Here is a 6,327-nt window from a genome sequence, read left to right as displayed (position 1 = left end):
CTGTTTAGTTTTAGCAGCGGCAAACCTGCGCTGCAAGGAGGAGACGAGGATGGCAGCAAAGAGGAAGAACCTGGATATAAGAAAGTATTTTTTAAAGAAACCTGTAAGTCACTTAAAGTCAAGTTCACTCATAAAATGTGTCCGTCATAATAACGTTACAGGCTATGCTAGGCTTTGGCCCACATCAGTCTAAAACTATGTAACCATGAATAACGTGTTTTGCAAACTAACTGCACAGCAGGCAGCAGTATCAGTTCTCTCAGTCTCAGAGCAGAAATTTCTCATTTTGATTGAAACTGTCAGAGAAAACAGCAGCTTTGAGCAAGCCAGGATATTAGTTTACGTGGTGCAGATGTGTGTCACAAGTTGATCTGGCTGTAGGCTGTGGCACTTGGCCAGAGGTGGCGCTGGTTGACTCGAGTCCATGTTAGTGCACAAAGTAAACTGCACGCTGTAGTTGTGAAGCAAAAACGCTGAAACCGGAGAAACAAACCGTGCGAGGGGAACGAAGCACTTTTTGTGAGAAATGCAAGAAGTACATCTACAGAAAGCACACAGTTACATTCTGTCCATCATGTGGACAAAATTGAAAATGTTGAACACTGAAAAACTGAGAACGTTGGGCAAGTTCAAAAGAAATGTGTTTGTAAGAACGAAAAACCAAATTGTTCCTAAAATAGTTATGGAAAGTCAAACTGTTGTATGCCTGTGTTCTACATGTTTATCTCATGGAAAATAAAGTTGCTATTGTTTTATTGCAGTTTTTTGACAATCCTGAGTGGATTTACACAGTACAGGTCAAAATGACCTGCAACAAAATCAATGTCACTTTTTTGTTTTTCAACATAATACAAGGGTTCATTTCCAAAACTTGCATATGATCTTCAATTTGTAGCAGATCCACTATCACACAGCAGCTGGAGCAGTTTCAAATGGAGCTCAGTCCACTACTACCATAACCTACTACTAGATTAACTTGTGACACATCTTCACCTGCTGCTATGATGACATTGAGTAGAGGCTGAGTGGCTGCACTAACCCCTGGTACATCCAAATCTGCCCACAAACATGTTGAAAGATGCAATGCCACCAATGTGGATTGTCAACACTAAAAACAATCAGTAAGCAAAGACAACAGGGATCATTTGTTTCTGTTTATTTAGCACCCACAACAATTGTAGTCGCCTTCTGCACAGGGGAAGTCCACACACATTGTGTGGTACCACTTTCCACAGAAGGTGCATTCAGTCTGCAAGATTGAATGAGATTGTCAGAGTCATTGTCTGACTGTTTATTACTAATCACCTGCTGTACATTCACAGTAACTGCCATCTCCTTACAAATGTTTATTAGATTAACCACACTTATACAGACTGTATATAACAACCAGCTCTAAAATGTTTGTTTGCAGAGAAAAGACGCAGACAGACTACGCTAACGACATGTGATGTTACAACACTAGTGAAATATTAGTGTCATTTCATTCATTTCAAAGGTTTATTTGCATGACGCACAAACACACAATTGAAAGGTACAAATGTGCAAGAAACGAATTCAAACGTGGTGCAGATGTGTGTCACAAGTTGATCTGGCTGTAGGCTGTGGCACTTGGCCAGAGGTGGCGCTGGTTGACTCGACTCCATGTTAGTGCACAAAGTAAACTGCTCGCTTTAGTTGTGAAGCAAAAACGCTGAAACCGGAGAAATAACCACGATAACGACGACAAGAGTCTCCCGATCGTTTACTCTTGCTGTCCTGTGAACAACATCGGCGTGGTGTTAATTGTTTGCTGTTTTCGCGATCGCGTCGCGCATGAGGATATCACCAGGTAAACTCGCCACATTTTTATACATTTTGTTGTTCAACAGCATCAAGACTGACGGAGTGTGTTTGAGATAACCTCACAAGTGTCACAGGTGACACATTTGCCGTTTTTTTGCTGGTTTGTCGGTAGTAGCTCCTGAAACGCAAGACTGCCACACATCTGTTCGACCAACGCCAGTTGATCTAAACGCCAGTAGATCTGGAACACCGGCAGCACTATTAGTTCTCTCAGTCTCAGAGCAGCATTTCTAATTTTGATTGAAACTGTCAGAGAAAACTGCAGCCTCGAGCGAGCCAGGATATTAGTTTACAGAGGCTGTTAGAATTATATGTCTAACGTTAAAATGTTGGTGACACAATAATTTCATCCCAATGGCACTGACATATTCATAGGTCATAGTCATGAATAGTCATGATTTTGCAAATATCCACCTCCTAGTACAGTTTGCACAACTTGTTTTAAAAATGCACTCAACCTACAAACATTACTGATGAGTCAAAATCTGCACAAAGTGACAGAAACACTGAAGCAGCTCCACATTTTATTCTTATTGTCATGTTTGTCCTATTTATCAGGTGACAGAAGAACCAACACAAAGCTCAGAGAGTAATGGTGACACAAGATCACAGGTGAAACTGGATGATGACTTGTTGGTTCATGACTGTATTTGAAGCACATGTGTGACTGCATGTATGTGGAATGTCTCACTGTTATTTATCAGGTGACAGAGGCAGCTCTGCCATGTTGTAGCTCAGACAGAGGTGGAGAGGCGAGGTCACAGTGACTGACTGATGAGTTGGTGCTATAGATTAACTAGTATTTATTATCACGACAATTGTTAAGCTGCTGATGTAAATTGATTCATTAGTGTATGTTTGACAAAGAATCTGAATCGACACGTCTCACTTTTATATGGCACGAATCAATGTGTCATTTTATCAGGTGGCAATATGTCCTAGTGCAGTCAGAGGGGAGGAGCCAGGGCCAAAGGTGAGGCACATCAAGCACATAATAATAATTTTAATCTGAGGATAAAACGCAGGTACTGAGGCTGAAAGAAGCTTCAGTGCCCTCAGAAGACTAAAAACATGACTAAGGTCAACAATGACTCAAATGAGATTAAACAATGCTGCTGTGTGTCCACCAGGAGAGACTGGACAGTATAGATGTAAAACAAATATGCCAGCAGTTTATCTCAGTTAACGAGAGGAGCAGACATGTGTTTGGCTGCTTCACATTGAGTTGTTGTGTGGGACACCAGTGGTTCATGTCTGTTGCTGTAACAGTAGTTCATGTATAGAATATAAAATCCCAGCTCACTGAGTTGATCGGGGCAGTAGTGCCTAAAATGTTGCATAATTTTGCAGAGAGATCTTTTACTTTGTGGTAATCTTAGATGAGTAGTTTTATGGACATAAACCACCAGGTCATTCAGTGTTCCCTTAGTGCTAATGTGTCAGAGATGTTGGTGTAACTGAAGTAATGTTGTTAAGTCCTTAAAGTCATATTCTTTTATTGTCATGACTCTATTTTTATTTTTGTATGATACCTGATTTATATGGAATATGGCTGAAGTAAACTAAAGTTTAAAATACTTAAGTAATTTAACATTATACAATTCACATATAAAATTATGAATTGTAGTTTTAAATGGTTTTAAAGCATGTAGAATAGCACATGTAGGCAAGTATGTTTCTCCTGCAAAAACAAAAAGGGGAAAAAAAAGAAACGGGCAGGGTTTGGTGGTTGAATCATCCATCCCCACCAACGCCAAAACCAAATCTACACCCTTGGAAGCGCGTATCGAGTGCTACATAGTTGAGCATTTCTTCTTCGATACAACTGAATTTTAGTAGATTTTGTCCTTTTTTTGGTTGTATTTTATTTTGAAAACCCAGAAACCGGATCTCACTCTAGCGTTTAGAAGCTGCTAAGGCTTCCGCTCCTCACAGCGCGCGTTTGCACTGTGAGGGCAAGTTCTGTAATGAAAGGCTCTGGCATTTTTATGGTTTCTGGTGTGAATGTTGTTACATAAGTTGTACATGTTGATGTATACAGGTTCATATTGATATTAAAAAGTTTCTGTGTAACCGAAACAAAGGCGGGTTGCTGTTAAACAGTGTTTCTGCCGTATTTATGCTCTTTGGCAGTAAGCTTTTGTCAGCCCCCTAGTGGTTGCTGCGCATAGCAGGAAATGTGTTTGGATTTACTGTTTTTCTGTGCTTTTTCTGATGTTGTTTTACATTGTAGGAGCTACAATTGCTGGTACCATCAGAAGACACCTGTTGAGTGTGTTTTATGTCTTCTGCAGGAATAAACCGTGAAAAGCAAACCTTTCTGAGCGTCTGTGATTTATGAAGAGCTGGAAGCGTTACAGTAATTTAACGTCTCAAATCAAAAACAAAAACAGTTCTTATTTAATTCAGTGACAGCAACAGGGACAAAGCTGTTTTTATAACTCTTTGTATCTTGGAAACAGAAACCTCCGTCATGAGGAAAGAAGCTGAAATTCACCCCCGTAGAGCTGATTTGTTTTTCATGTCTTCTCCATCATCAGTTATCACAGACCTTCCAAAAGTGTGGGGCCCGCCCCCTAAGGGGGCACAGAGTCATTGCAGGGGGGCTGCGTTTTTTTTATGTTTTTAAACCAGTTTCCACAGAGAGGCATTTTTTGAAAAATGTATTGATAGCAATGTTGAATATTATTACACAGGAAAAAAACAACTACACATAAAATAATTACACTGTGACTCCTCTGCCTTTCTAAATAGAGGGACAGTAACTGCGTGGCTATATATGGGTGTGTGGTTAAAAGACAAACGCACAAAACATTTATCTTGGAAAACAAATAGGGGCCTAGCAAAAAAAAGTTTGGGAACCACTGCCGTAGAGGATTTGTAAGGGTTGATAAAACCATTCTTTGTACCTGTTTAGAGTACAGGTAGGCTAAACAAGACTGTGGCTCACCTATCAGATGACTAGACCATTATGGCGTTATTTTTGTGCCACTATTCTGAGCGCATGTAAAAAAAAAAAAAAAAAAAAAATGAGAGCACGTAAAAAGATTTTGCAGGTGCAAGTGTTGCATTTTGAGGAGAAATTTATTTTGAGCGAATAAAAGCAAAATTTGAGTGAACAAAATTCATTGCTGCGTGCAAAAAATGTATTTCACTGTTTGCTATTATCCACACACACACAACAGCAGCCCCTCTCGCTCAAGTTTTTGCATTTGCGCTCACTCGCAATGTGTTGCTCGCGCGCTCAACATTTCTGCCCGTGCGAGTTCAACTCTTTCTCTTCACCGTTATATTTGTGCCACAAAACCAGCCAATCACAGACTTGGATGCAAAAAAATCTGATTGGCTGTTTTGGTCTCCAATCAGCTCGAAATGACGAAATATGATATCCCAGAATCCATTTCGTCCAAAACTCAAACGAGGCAGTAGTGGAGGAGCACAGAGTGGCGGAGTTTGAAATATTACTCTTTCTGGGTCACATGCAGGAATGGTGCTGTGTAAACTCCAAATATCTGCTCGATTTACACCATCAGAGGTCACTAAAATCAATATTGAATCGGTGTGCAACTTTGCCAAAACAATGTCGGACTCTGTAGTTTTCTCTGGTCCCCTCCCCAATCAGACCAGGAGTGACATGTTTAGCCGCATGTTCTCCTTAAATTGCTGGCTGTCTGAGTGGTGTCCCAGAAACGATGTGGGCTTCATAGATAATTGGCAAACCTTCTGGAGGAAACCTGGTCTTGTTAGGAGAGACGGCATCCATCCCACTTTGGATGGAGCAGCTCTCATTTCTAGAAATATGGACAAATTTATTTAACCCCCCAAAATATGACTATCCAGAGTTGGGACCAGGAAGCAGAGTTGCAGTCTTACACGCTTCTCTGCAGCTTCTCGCAAACAAAACTGGTATCATTCGCATTCACAGCATTGTAAGATGGCAAAAGATGTACCCTTAGGCCCCCCTTCTCGATTCAGAGATAGTCAGCATCCTGACAGCCTGATGGACGAAGCTGTCTCTCAGTCTGTGGGTTCTGGCCCGGAGGCTCTTCAGTATCCTTCCTGATGGCAGCAAACTGAAGAAGCTGTTGAAGGGATGAGTGGAGTCACCTGTAATGGAGAGGACCTTCCGGATGAGGCAGGTGCAGTAGATCTCCTGGGGAGGGAGGCAAGAGAGGTACCCACAATCCTCTCTGCTGCTCTCACTACCCGTTTTCATTTTTTCCTGCAGGACCCAGTGCAGGAGTCATACCACACAGTGATGCAGCTGGTGAGGATACGCTCAATGGTGCTTCTGTAGAAGGTGTTCATAATGGGGGTTATATCTCTTGTCAGGGGTCAGCAGAGTGAAGACAATTATTATTTGATTGATGCAGTAAAGACTGAGAACAAAGCTGAAACCACCCGTACAACACCTGAACAGAATTCAGACTCTGTTGTTGAAAATGTAGTTTTGTGAGTGAAATTAATTATCCAAACATGGAACGA

The sequence above is a fragment of the Rhamphochromis longiceps genome, linkage group LG3, assembly GCF_057381845.1.
Source record: "Rhamphochromis longiceps isolate RC_006_pf linkage group LG3, R_longiceps_female_GT1.1, whole genome shotgun sequence".
NCBI classification, from domain to species: Eukaryota; Metazoa; Chordata; class Actinopteri; order Cichliformes; family Cichlidae; genus Rhamphochromis; species Rhamphochromis longiceps.
This window is presented reverse-complemented; position numbering follows the sequence as displayed.